The 15,681-nt window shown below is 34.9% G+C and overlaps 1 protein-coding gene and 1 pseudogene across 1 annotated transcript in view; one reads left to right on the forward strand and one right to left on the reverse strand.

The window, feature by feature from the left end:
• The window catches only part of LOC138335443 (tripartite motif-containing protein 3-like), a 134,063-nt gene that overhangs the window by 69,302 nt on the left and 49,080 nt on the right, over positions 1-15,681 (reverse strand). The window lies entirely within an intron of this gene.
• On the forward strand, positions 5,017-10,635 carry LOC138335441 (tripartite motif-containing protein 2-like; annotated as a pseudogene).

The following is a 15,681-nucleotide window of genomic DNA, read 5'->3' on the forward strand; positions in this document are numbered from 1 at the left end:
GTTTGTTTTGGTTTATTATTTTAACGTCCTATTAACAGTCAGGGTCATGTAAGGGCGACCTTCCATGTATGCAGTTTGTAGCGTGTATGTTGTGTGTGGTGTGTGTTTTCGGAGACTGCGGTATGTTCGCGTTGTGTCTTCTTGTATAGTGGAACTATTGCCCTTTTTATAGTGCTATATCACTGAAGCATGCCGCCGAAGACGCCAAGCAACACACCCCATTCGGTCACATTATACTGAGAACGGATGAACCAGTCGTTCCACTCCCTAAATGTTGAGCGCTAACCAGAGCAGAAACAATAAATCTCCTTATATCAATACTGTTTGAAAGTGTTATAGTTCACATTCATTTAATCTGATTTCAATCGTTAAACTCAGTCTTGCAATCTTTTAGATATATAAAACACCATTACGCAATATTGTATGATGACCTCTGTTATATCATCTATGGATGGATTGACTAAAAACCAATTCCATCATACACATTAGATCTACTTAGACATACATATTTGACGTTTTATATTTGTGTCTTTCTAGTGTACTTAATCAGAAACCATCAATGAAATAAATACATCCAATCTTTCTCTGATGATGTTACAGTATTCACTAGTTATTATGTATAAAGTAAATACATTATAGGTTCGTAATACAGTTGTTAAATTAAATTTCGACCAACGAATACTTTCTATGAAGGCAACTGCATATTTGTTTTAGCGTGTGAATGTATTTGATGAATACTAATGAGGTATAATGATGTGAGTATTGTAATTTAGAATTGATGGAAAGCTTTTTATGATGTTATTTTTCATAACATGTAACATAAGTGTACCTTGACGTCAATCTGCTACGCTACAAAAACGGCGTCAAATCATGACGTCACTAAAACGGCGTAATTTTTCTGTTTTGTTCAAATTTTATGGCTATTTTTGGATGGCTCTAAAATGAAAACCGTTCAAAATTATTTCGCACAAACTTCACTCATGTTCTCTTGTTTGGAGTTAAAAGAGATGCTTGTATTGTTTTACTTGATAATTTTGTAGAGAATCGCGTTTTATGAAATATTGGCTAAAATCAAAAGAACGAATGTACGGAAAAACGATTATCTATGAATGACAAATGGACTTGTAATAACAAAATTGAACTAGATATGTAAGTATGGAATGTCAATACATTAAATAGCGATGGATATAAATGTCATTTTAGAAAATGTGATGCACAAGAACGAAAAAACAATTACAAATTCTGCAAAAAGTATTTGTACGAACATTGCGTAGGCCTTCTGTATGCAATACATTTTATTCATATAATTGATAATCTATAAGAAAGATCTAAAGCAAGATTCAAATTGTAATTATATATTAGGAAATAAAGTAGCTAAAATGTTAATGAATTCAAAAAAAATCTTGGAAAATTATATCTAACAGTGCTTCTAAAAGGTTTTGATTTTGTATAAAAAAACCAAAAGAACAGATTACACCTGAAATCTGAAGGCAAACTAGTTACAGTTTTCATAGCTAAAGAAGAAATACTAACTCTCCTATTCTAGTCGGTTTTCAGCAATTTTTCTGCTTAAGAATTTGCTAACAAATGCAATATTCCATCCACTCCACATTTTCCTACCCTGACTTAACTCCTTGTAAAGTTGCTGGTCCTGACGAGCTCAAACAAAGGATCCACAAGCACTTGGCTTCAGAAATTGCTCAAAACAAATTGCTCAAAACACTCTCAATTCTATCCGTTCCAAGCGACTGGAGGTTAGCCATTGCCGCTTCAAAATATAAAATGCTAATGTAGAAGAATAGGGAAAATACACACTACTGTCGAGTGCTCAAACCGACCAGTATCAGAATAGTATCAGAAGAATAAAAGCAGACTGTTGCCCCGGACCGTTTTCGTTTATTCGGAACAACCGGTTCTACCATTTGTAAAAGTCATTATTTCATTCTTACGGACTTGCAGTTTTTGAAACAGGCCTATGAGGGTTCGGCAAGGCTTGTCTGAAAAATATAAATAAATGATATAAAATCATCAGATCCGTTTTTAAATCATAAACGAACAACTAGGTCAAACCAGTCAAACCATATAATCGAAAACGTGTCCTTATAATTTACTCATTCTCTCAGACTATATATCTTACTATGGAGTCAGTGATAAGGTTAGCACCTTGATTGAGAGCTTAGTAATAGATAGCAGGTTGTGATGGTTAAAGGTGAAAACTCGATATGTGGATGTCTGCAGTCCCCCAGGGTTCAGTTTTAGGACCATCATTCTTCTTGTTCCACTTTACGCCTCTGTGCAGATAACACCATTGCATCCATTTTTGACTCGGAGAAGTCATAGGAAATTTCATTCCACTCAAACAAATGTATCTGAGATTGAGCCTTTCTTCAGAAATCATACAGACAAACCCTCATAGTTGCATGAGTAGCAGGAGGAGAGGAGGTGGAGGAGGGTAAAACATGTAATTACAATACATTTTGTGAATAAACTTGCTGATTGCTTAAAGATGTACTAATCAATGTAAATTACTCTTACTCATACTTAAACTGATAACTTAAAAATAGATTATAAACATGTTTATCTAAACATGTTAAGATGTTTATATAAACATGTTAAGAAATGCTTCTTTTTTCTACACTACATTGGTCTATCTCTATATAATCAAAATTATGCTGAAACAGTATGTTTAAGTTGATAGATGAGTTCAATAGATACTTATAAGAGACACTTACAATAAGCGGTATACGTATACATATACTTATACGTATTGGAAGAGGAACGACCATTAATCATCAAACATTTCATATTTCGAAGAGTGACCTGCCCTTGACTATGGTGGGGGCTTGGTTATCGGCTCTGCGTTGATTTCGATGATTTATTGAGTATTAAGGCAATTTTTCGTCGTCGAATTTGAAGAAGTGCGAGTTTTTAAGCGGAACACTCGTCACAGTGTGCATAACAAGACTTAAACTAGACCAAGGTCTGTATGAGAACAAAGAACAATAGCGTGCGGCTACCTTTGCAGAAGTCACAAATGAAAATACAACAAAACCTGTTTTTAAAAAAGAAACATATTTTTTGGAAATACTAAGCCAGCAAGAAGCAGTTGGATTTCTCATGTTGAACTTTACAAAAAAAATATCCAAAGATGTACCGGCGGAGACCATCGTAGGTCTCCAACGAGTGAATGGACTCTGGAGAATCTATACAGACAATGATGATAGAAGGTCAGCAATATTAACAGAAGGCCTATCACTTAGAGGTAAGACGATTCCCATATACAACAATAATCCAAACCACCCATATGACGAAGATAGTACCTATATCAGAATTAAAAAAATATTTTTGAAGGGAGACTAACGAAGTATGAGACTGGCGACAGAGTCGCAGTGGTTAAAAAACATTCAACTCACCTGCCCTACTCAATGGAAGTGGGGAGATATATAGCTATTCTCTCCTACAGAGGTCAGCCTAACTTCAATATCAAGTGTACCAAAAATCTGGAACAAGGTCATATGACTAAAAATTGTCCAAATGAAGTGAAATGCAGGCGATGCAATATGTATGGACATATTATGCATATAATAGCAGCCAGATTTGTCACCAACAAACACAGAAACACCTCCAGTGTTGGTTACATGACACAACACCTAAACTGACGCTCACTAGAACAAAGTAGAATTGGCATGCGACTAACCATGCTACATAACATAATGCAACATAGTAAACATCAGAAAATACCTCCTCATCCCTCCAATCCGCCACAGAAGACATGCACTCCTGTACACATATCAGACTCTTTCGTGTAGAACACAGTCACGTAAATACTCAGTTTTCCTGAAACTAGAATTAAATGGTACTCCATACCTAGAACTAGAATTAAATGAAACTCCATACCTAGAACTAGAATTAAATGAACTCCATATAAACTGGAATCATCTCGGTTCCCACAACCCCAGCCTTTAAATCGGTTCTTTCTATCAGTGATTTACTCTCACTCCACTTGACATAAACTCCAACTTGATGAGAAACGTAGAGATGTAGAGAAATGTAGAGTAGATAGTGGGCTATTTAAATTACAGTTCGTCCCTTATACGTTTGTCCGCTAACTATTCTTTTTACCGCTATTTCTCATTAAAAGTACATTAGTTATCAAATATCATGGAGTAAAGGGTGTGATGTCGATCCCATTGACTGCAGGCCAACGAATTTAGAAAAAAATGTTAGTGGCAACTATTTTACATGTCATTGCGTTAATTAGATATATGTCATTCGCTGGTGTTGCATATATTAACTTAATGTGGTTTTCACTTTGTTCGATATAATAAAATTAATATGTCAGTTTGTGTCTCCCCTTGAGGAAATAACTCTTTCCATGGAGACAATTCTAGATGTATCCTTCCACAGAGAGCCATAATTGTATAATATATTCGTGTCTGATGTGATATGCTAAAATACTTAAGAAATAGTAACTCTCATGAATTTTATCAAAAATCACAAAAAGAAACATTAAAACTCCTGACATTGGAGTTTTAGAGTCAATCAGATAGAAATGTGACTAATTTGGATAACTTGACTTCCTAAAACTTAAATGGAGATAATATTTTATTACTGAGGAATTCAGTAGAATAAAATATAACTGAGGATCAAACTGGTGATGCTATTATATATTGAAGAGAGGTAAGGCTCATAGTCTAGATAGGGTTTTGAATATGTAATTTATTAAGTATTTCTAGTTCCTGTTTTTAACTTCACTTTAAGAACTTTTACTTAAGAAGAATGTTATTGCATGTACCGAGTCCGCGGGCCACCACGGATTTAGTAGTAATTCAATATTGAGGTCCCGCAATCGAAATCCAGTTCACGGCATTGTTTCACATGTTTGATATTTCCATGTGTAAAAACAAACTACATTCATTGCGGATAATACTAACATTCAAACTCTGTAGCCTATGCTAATATTTGTCATTTGGAATGCTACAAATGAGGAAGTTGATTAAGAACGAGTTGTCGTTCGTGTTGTCTATAGTTAGACCATAGTTACCAAGGATCGCCAACAACAGAGATAAGAAAGCACAGAAATATTGAAAATATAACCGAAATAAGGACAACATACAAACAAAAGGTAATGTTGACATAATTAGACGTGATTAATGACCACAAAATGCGGTCGAAGTTCTTTGTTTTATATAATCGTAATTTCTGTGAAGTAAAAACAAACTTGTTCATACCTTTATAATGGTAATCCTACACAAACCGAAAGTAATATTGTAAAGTTCAATTTAAAATGTACCAGTTTCAATATAATTCAATTTCATGATATGGAGAAATTCATATTATCTCTCATAAATTTATAATTTCTGCTATATTTTTTTAATGTCGGGGTTATCAAGTTGGAACAGAGTGTAAGTGTAAACAGAAAATTGATCTAAAAATGAATGATGACAGCACGCTTTACTTAGTAAGGGTTATAACACGGGTAATATTTCACACTCGGAAAATAAACTAGTTAAATTGTGTTTCCTCTACATACCATTACAATGAAAGTATAAATGGCGAGATTGTATAGAGATGCAGTAAGTGTAGTGTGGAAAAGTACGAGTTGTCGTTCGTCTTGTCTATAATTACACTATAGTTAGGTACCAGGAGAAATTAACAACAGAGATCATTCTCAAGCACAGAAATATTAAAAATATTATCAAAATCAGGAATGCAACCAAACAAAAGACAATGTTCATAATTATATTTTCGTTAAATATATATACATAGTCATGTCTTCAGAAGTTAAAATTGTTCCACACCCTTTTAATTGTAATCCTATGTAAACAGAAAGTGAAAATGTAAAGTTCATTTTAACCTCTTTTCTTCAATAAATGTTAAAATTGTGTTACCATACCATGCTTTACATTGTAGAGATCGTAAGTGATCGGAACCCCTGGAGTATCGAGGATGGCTTTACATATAAGTGGACCTGTTCTAGTGGCCATAGATAAATCTTAGTGGTATAAATAAAATGATGTATCTATGTACTATGTATCTTTACCGGTAAAATGGTGATAGGCTCGCCAGTGAGTAAACAAAATGCCCCATATCAGGTAGGTCTACACAAACATGGTCACCGCATTTCTAAATATCGATATTTTTCTCTTAAGAATGTTCTACGGTGAGGTTTCAATCTGGTTTCATAAATAAAAAAGATGTTGTGATTTTCAAAAAAAAAAATAATTGTGAAACTTTAATAATTTAAACCCAACAATATGCCTAGTTAACAGATGATACCATCCATTGGATATGCTTTAATGTATATCCGTCCCCCACCCCGTGTGATCCTAGAATGTAATCATCTTTAGCACATCATACCAAGATCAACATGAAGTGCTTAACATCAATCTCTAAAGCTATCAAATCGTTGTAAAATGAAAATTTTCAGAACTTCTTTTGATGCTAAAATGCTTCATTAGGGCAGCGTGTGTGACCTAGTTCATTTTTAAATTTGTTGTTTTGAACTGAAATACATTTACCTCTGATTTGCAGTCAAAAACTAAAAAAAAAAAAAAAAAACGATTTAAACAATCAATTTTTACCCTTTTACCTTACCTTTGACCCCTAAAAATACCATGAACCCCCCAACAAATTGGTGTCCTGAATATCCCTAAGGTAAATTTATTTTTATTTTTGCTTATCAGTTAATGGTCACAAAAAGACCCCCTTTAACATTTTACCTTGAAAATTGTCACCTAACTCAACTGTGTCATTTTTACATGTAGCTATATACAAGTTCATTTCTGCCACATATGTTTTCAAGGTTTCGTATTTCTACAATTTAGTGTAATTAAAGTAAATTGGTTTCCTTCAAAAAACATTTTTGGAAAAAATAACAAATAAAGTATTGGGAAAAAATCATGCACACTGATGACCTCGAATTTTAATGTCGGTTTTAGAAACAGCGTTTTCTTTAGAACTGTTTAAAAAAAGTTAATCATCGGAACTTTTTCTGTGAAGCTCTTACTCTGTCATAAATGGGTAAAATGGGTATTTTTATCTTCCACATTTAGGAATATGGGGTAACAGATAACTGTTTGTCAAGGTTTTGCTATTATTTTCTATGGAAAAACAATGGTTTTGTAAATTTTGCAAATATTCATACTTATTAAACAGCCACTTTGGTAAAATATTGCTCTAGTTTTGTCATGCGTATGGTCTAAACAGTAAATTCTGGTTAATCACACATTGTGTCAAGGAGATATCTTTGATTTTCAATACCAACCATGGATTTTTATTTAAAAAATCTGTATGAGAAAAAAGTTAATCATAGAAAAAATCTGACTTCTGAGCAGAAAAGTTTCTTGATTTATTCTACATGTAACTGTATAAACTTGTCATTACCGCAAAAACAACCTCGTATTAACGAAATCGGTACATATTCGTCATCATTTGAGTGTAGTTGATAAATCACAAAGGTACTTTTAAACAAGAGGTCATTTAGTTTTGTAAGTTTTCCCGAAAAAAAAACATGCTAGGCTATGTCGCAGGTACAAGTATGACAATATGGCAGTTACGTTTGCCGATATTTGAAATATATTCATAAACATCCTAAACTGATGCACTCTTACGTTTGTTTCAATAAATCATTTTGTATATTCCAGATCGACCTGTAGATCGCCTTTTTATAGGAGACATGGCCGAATCTGAGGCTATTTATGAATACAGATGTATGATCTGTACAAAACCATATACCGAACCTAGACTCCTGCTCTGTGGTCATACTTTCTGTTGTCGATGTTTGTCATCATACATCAGCGCGGAATACGTCACAGCAGACGACAGACTCTACTTCCCATGTCCAGTATGCGAAACACCGACGTATAACGATGACGTCAATGCGGACGTAAGTACCTGGGCGACATGCCTACCGAAAAATGATTTGCTTGTTTCTCCTTCGGCACAGATGTCTGGAGTCCAGTTTTGTGATCCATGTCTTCGGGGAAAAGAATCGAACCCTGCTGAAGTCACTTGCACTGAATGTGAGGAGAAGCTATGCATTCAGTGCCGAATTCATCATGAAAGAAGCAAACTATCAGCTACACACCAACTTAACTCCATCTCTGGAAATATTGGACTACTTGCCAGTGTCTATGAAATGTGCTATCAACATGAGGGAAACACATTCGGTTTCTACTGTGTGGACCATAGTGCTATGTTATGTAATACTTGTGTGTTGGTGTCCACAGACAATGTAACAATGTAAAACCAATGAAGGATGTGATCAAGAAGAGTACAGCTACACCGAGGACTGTTGAGTCAGAATTGCAGGAAGTGATTGAGGAAACAAAAGAAGATAATAGAGGAAGATGATTTAGGGATAGACGCCCTAAACGCAAAAGAAAAAGAAGTTTTAACTGTGATGACAGACAGAATAGATAAAGTATAAACCAAACTAGATATCCTGAAGACAACATTCCAGTCTGACGTTGCTGATATTTTCAGAGAGAGAAGAGAACAGCTTATGACTCGACGGAAGTGTGTTCATTCATTTCAGACCAACGTGGAAAATTCACACCAGTTGATATCGGATTCAGATCATCAGCTAACACCACCGTCACCGATTTGTCATAAGAGAACATACAAAAAATCAAATTTCGGGACATTACCGTCGAATGCATCAAAATATCAAGAAAGAACCAAATAGGTTTGACATCACTTTGAAGCTAGATGAAACAATTGATAAAATCATGAAAATGCCAAACATTGGAACTGTTGAAATCACCTCGTCGCATTCACACTGTGTCACAAAATGCAAATGGTCGAAATAACTTCCATGATCGGAAATTTACTTTTGACACCTTTAGCTTCTAACTTTGGCGGACTCAACATCGACTTCCGACTTGGCGGGATCTCTAACAGCATCTGACAGTCCAGACTACCCCAGTAACGACAGCGGTGGATGTATGGACAGGCTCGGTATCCTGTGTACATACAGTTAACGCCAGCACACTTGGAGGAGTGGGATAAACCTTGGTTGACGGGAGGTATCTTTACTGACAACAATGAATTACTTATCACAGATATGAGTAACAACAGTCTCCTACTGTTTGATGATAAATATTCCTACCAGAGGGAATACAAAGTTGACGGTAATCCTACAGATATAGCACGTGGACGTACAGCCGATGAGATATTTGTGGCTGTACACCAGAACTCCATACTGAGATGTACACTACAGAATGGTCAGCTGTCTGTGATCACCAATATCAGAGCTCCATTTAATAAAATGGGGTATAGCAGTACACGGGGATAACATCCTGGTCGGTACTGATGATAGTGTGGAGGTCATGTCTATCAATGGGAAGGTTACCAAATCTATAAAGACGAGTGGAGGTAACACATACGTCGCCGTATCTACATATAACTCTACTGTATTCCACAGAGATAACCAATGACGTGGTGTGTAGACGACTAGACAGTGACACAGTAGTCTACAGGTATAGTGATCCTGGTCTGAGGAATCCTAAAGGTATTGGACTGGACCAGGGACCACAATGTTTATGTATGTTGTAGGAATTCCAGAAACGTTTACCTTACATCACCTGACGGATCACGTGGGAGGGTACTACTGCCCAAACTATCCAGTATCACCAATCCGTTCGGTATAGTGATCCATCCAAAACCAAACAGGAGTTCGTGGTTACTTCTTGGCAGGAATCTACTTCACTCGAGGTGTACAGATTCAGTGATGACAACATATAGATAGTTTTAGAGATAACACCAGTATGATAGGGACTTCAAACCATCTGATTTGATAACTTTTGTCACCGAAATGATGTTTTAAAATTCCATTTATCCATTCCGTCTTATCAAGCTATTTATGATCAAACGGACTGTTTTCAATTTAAACTGATGAGGGTATTGTACATTACATTGTGTGTTTATATTAGAATATTTTTACACAAACTTCCTTCGCGGTTTGTAAACGCTTGCTTGGAGAAACAAAATGCATGGAATGATTTTCTTTATACTTTAGCTTGTAAGAGAACCGCGGTGTTATAAAATACTAGTAAATATTTAAAGGAATTTGACGACTGGACTAACATCATCAAAATTAACCTAGACTGTGCCCTCTTCTGCATTTGGAATATCAATGTGAGGTTAAAAAAATATAATTCTGCAAAAGGTTTTCTGTAAAGTCTGGAATTCACCAGGGCTCAGTTTTAGGACCAAATCATTATTCGTGTTCCATAGCCCAAGAGATACTCTGGCCCTGACACCATACTTAGACATTATACAGATAGATTTCTCCAGACAATCTATTTGTCATAATGTGTTTAAGTTTGGTGTCTGGGCCCAGTGGAATCTCGGGCTACTTGTTCCACTGTACGTCTTTATGCAACTGACATAATTGCATTCCTGGTTATAACATCATCATCAGATGCGATTTGTCTTCAAGAAGACCTGGATAAAGCTTGCCAAATGGGAGACGTCATGGGAAATGTCATTCCACCGAGACAGATGTAACATCCCATCCATAATAAACTACAAACAGGTCATACATACATTTTACACCAGAAAGAACTACAACATGTAGACAAACTTGAAATGGGAATCACACATATAAAAATCGGTGGAAAGGCCAATTATTACCCTGGACTTTCTCCGTAGAAATACTTGAGATAGCATTTTACATTTATAAAAAACAGACTTATAAAACCCTCGTCAGACCATCAATTGGGTATTTCTGTTCTGTCTGGGGACCCATGCTCAATACTGCAGGGGCATAGTATATGTATCGCTAGATTTCAGATCCCTCAAAGACCGACATTGTGGAGCTAAATCATCAAGTTACATGTCAATGTTCCAATATCAAGATGTCTAAGTGATATATCGTTACCCTGAAATTAGCATACAATATAACTTAAAATTAGTAACTAACAATAAAATGTTTTTGTTAATTGTACAACGGTCTTACAATATGCTGTGTTTGTTTGATTATGCATATTTATTACGGAAACATAGCCTACACTAAGATTAGATGTTGTGTTGACGATTAGTTAGCCCTACCAATTGAACTGGTTTGCACCAACGTTTTAATATTTAAAAAAAATGGAAGTGATAACGCTAAAAAACAAAGATGAAATTAAATAGATCTTGGAAAAACACAAAAAAAAATATTGCGAATGAAAATCGTATGAAGACGTGAGGAAAATACACTTAAAGTTCATTAAGAGGAGAATGTATTTTAGTAAGCCTGATATGTAGCATGTATCTCATAAATCTTTGTATATATGCTACTTGTAATTATAAAAATAGTAGCGTTGTTTATAAAAATTAAGATTATTATGGCAAGTGTCTTGTATTTCGGGGATCACACAAACCACAACAATTCAGTTCCAAATCTCTATTTCAAACAGTATATGTTACAAGAGAAATACAAATAAAGAGGTAAATCACTCTTTACTCCATTAAAATAAAACAACATCCTGTTAACTAATGATTAAAGTGTGCTAACACCCGTGCAACCTGTATTCACAACAGAAGACAGTTTTTATAGAATCAACACCAATTATGAAATGACGCTTTTAACACATATCTTATTCGATTTCAGAAGTCACCGAAATGAAACCTATACATATCCATTTGATCTAATAAATATCTAACCCTTTGGATCAAGTTTATTTATGAAATTCACACTAATTATGAACTGGTGATTGTATATCTTTTCATTGTAGTGCGTGTGTATAGAAAGTAATATTACACAAACTTTTTGCTCCTCTAATTATAATGTCAAACATTTAATATGTTCATAAAGGATTTAAATTACATGTCTAGCTGTTGGATCAATGCTAATTTAGTGATACAAACTGACGGATTATCAATTAATAATATATATCCACATTCGACCTTAGAATTCTGAAAAATCCTTTCTTTTTCAGATAGATCAATATAATTCGTGTCATAGTACTGCTTATTTTAATATCCAATCATTAATTAACTGTTCGTATTAGTGCTCCAAGAAAGTTTCGATTAAAATGACAAAATTGCTAGAGATAGGATCGTCGTGTTTTTGGGCTTAGATTTTTGGATTCACATAGCGTGTAATTTGGTTCCCCCCACCCATTATTTATTGCCCGGTTCGTCATGCAACTAATTGAGACTGTCCACACATTCAACTGCCGCCAACGGTGAAACAATCTAGGGTTTGAGAAATTTAACGTGATATGCTAGTGTGATTAGTCTCCATCAATTCCGATGGGCTCTAAATCTGGGTAGTGGATAACTCAAGAGTTAACTTCATACATGTCGAGTTTTCATCTTTAATTAACCATTGTTTATAAACTCAGTTTGAGCGCACGCGAGATGATTATTCTTGTTCCACTGAAACGCCTTCATATAACATTATAACACCAATTGTATCACTGTACCGCCCTTTATACATATAACACCAAGATGTATTTACTTGTGACGCCCATTTATACGAATAACTAGTACAACCATTGTATTTACTGTATCGGCCTTTCATACATATAACAACCATTGTATCTACTGTTACGCATTTTATAACATATAACACCAATGTACACAACTGGTACGCCTTCTAATACCATATAACACAGCATAGTAATCCACTGTACTCCAATAATACATATAACACTATGTTGTATATGCACTGTACGCGCTTTATAACACATAAACACCATTGTAACGCAACCTGTACGCTCCTATATACAAAATAACACCATTGGTATTACAGGTACGCCTGTTTTATACGTGTATAGAACTCCAATGTATCCTCTGTACGCCTTTATACATGTTTAAAACGATTTGTAGTCTCTGTAAGCACTTTATACATATAATCAACCATTCATTGTATTACCTGTTAAATAACACGGCGAGCCTCTTTATACATAATAATAGCGCGATTATATTTACTGTACCGCCTTATATACATTTTAATCACCTCAATGTAGTTACTGTACGGCCTGTTATAACACATATAACACACATTGTTTATTTACTGTACGTCCTTTATACATATAACACCATTGTATCAACTGTACCGACTTTATACAATATAAACACATTTGTATTAATACGGTAACGCCTATTATACATATAACGACCATTGTTATCACTGTACACCTTTAGTATACATAATAAACTCACCGATTGTATTACGTTAAGCGCCATTATTCACATAAACACCATATGTATCACTGTACGCCTTTAATACGCAGTGAACACCATTTGTAGATCTCTGTAACGCCTTTAATACATATAAACACCAATTGTATCTATTGTAACGCCTGTTTACATAATAACACCGATTGTAGCTGTCTCTGTACGCCATAGTTATACCATATAGACTGCCTGTATGTATTACTGTTACAGCTTAAAGTATACATATAACACCATTGGTATCACTGTTACAGCCGTTTATACATAGTAAAACCATGTAGATGATTGTACGCCTGTATACATAAAACACCATTGGTATCAACTCTGTGATCGCCTTTATATACATGTATAAGCACCATTGTATTAGACAGTAACGCCTTTAAGTTAATATAACACGCACATATGTAATTACTGTTACGCCTATGTATACATGTAGACACACAGGAGTTGGTATCACTGTTTTCGCCTTTATAATTTATGAACAACATTGTATGTATTAGTAGCCTTTAGACATAGGACACCAATTGTATACACTGGTACGCCTTTATACATATAAAGAACACTCAGTGTAGTATTGTAACGCCCTTGTAAACGCACATATGACACCATTCGTATCTATGTTACGCCTTTATACACATTAACTCCATTGTAGTTATGTAACGACTTTATACATATAACATCCATTGTAATCTCTGGTACGACCTTAATATTAAAATAACGCACCAATTGTATCGACAGTAACGCCTTGTATTACATAAGAAAGACACCATGTATTACTGTACGACGCTTTATACAGTATAAACTCCATATGTATCATATGATACGCCTTTATTCACTATAAACTCCACCATTGTAGTCACTGTACGCCTTTAATACATATAACACCAATGTATCAGACTAGTAGACCTATCTACTGAGTTTACTCCATTGTATCACTTTACGCCTTTATACATATAACCACACATTGTTATCTCAGTACGATCGCCTTTATACTATATAACCCCCATAGTATTACTAGTACGGCCTTTAGTCATATAAACACCATTGTATCACTGTACGTACAAAACCTCCATTGTAATAACTGACTATAACATCCCATGGGCGATTTGTCTCAAGAAAACCTGGATGTCCTAATGTAAAAATGAAAATCACAAGAGAAATTTAAAATGCACAACTAAACAACTAAAACAACCATAATCTATAACCAACATTATCACAAAATACTTAGTTCCCATTCAGTTTGTCGATTTTTAAATAATATCATACGGAAAACCTGTAATATTAAGTGGTCAGCCATGGTGAACGGCTGTTTTCAAACTGGTGGCTTCTAAAACGCAACAGTTCACTCGAAAATCAAAAGAAAAAAACAATGTAAAGAACACATCATACGGCTGGTGGATCTGGACCTAAAATTCTACTAAGTTAATGTGATTGCCCACATATTTATACAGTTAAAGTAAGTGGGTTAAGTATAGCAAGTTTCTGGTTACCCTTCGAACGTATGCCTAGTTTCGGGAAACCTTGTGACTTGTTATAGTCCCTGCAAACCCCACATTTCAACTGTTTTATTATATCGATACATCCAAAAGCTATGATTAGACTAAAATATAATTTGTTCACATACGCAATATCCGTGTCGCGTACATCCTGATAATTCAATGGCCATGCATGGTCATTAGTGTATGAAAAAGACGCAACATTTTAATATATTGTCATGCCACTGCACATTACCTATATGTTTTTTTTTGCTACTAAGCCCAATGTATGTTATTTCCAATATCAACATTGTCAGTTGGCTCTGGCGTACTTATACCAAATCAGAGATTCAAGAAGTTCAAGTGTGAGAACTCACTGAAAAAAATGTTAAAAGTAATCTAACATTGATAAGTGGTATGTGATTTATCTTTGTAATTCTGATTTAAATGTTTCATCTACTCTTATTGTTATCGGGTTCCCCATGACAACACACATGCATATGTTGTGTGACATAAAATTGGAGGGTTTCTAGCATATCTAGTCAAGTTGCCATAACGCGCACCACATAAAAAAGTTAAATTACTAATGTATAGCAAACCTTGACAACAATGCTTCAATATTATCTTAAAACTAAATCTTATTAATCGATAATTACAAATATTTCCCGCGATTATGATTGTGAAATCCGTGTCCGTGTTGTTTTACTTTTTCATTTCTCGATAATTCACATTGCCTACCACTAATTAGGCCAATGTATGTAATTCTGTGAGGTTAACCACATACAGGTACTGTACTGTAGACTACATTACAAATGTACGTATAAATGTAACATATGTTTTATGTCCACTGGATTCATTACATTTTTCAAAACCCTCTTATTTTACAAACAACTAGCTCCTCCCAATTTTCAAATGCCTGGCAACTGAGCGTGATAGGAACTATAGCCACTTCCACCTCAAAGCTGAATTGGCTAGACGGATATACCCGAGTGCAGGTATGTGTTATTTTTTCAGTTGAAAACCTACACGCAGCTAG

The sequence above is a fragment of the Argopecten irradians genome, chromosome 11 (assembly GCF_041381155.1).
Source record: "Argopecten irradians isolate NY chromosome 11, Ai_NY, whole genome shotgun sequence".
Taxonomy (NCBI): domain Eukaryota; kingdom Metazoa; phylum Mollusca; class Bivalvia; order Pectinida; family Pectinidae; genus Argopecten; species Argopecten irradians.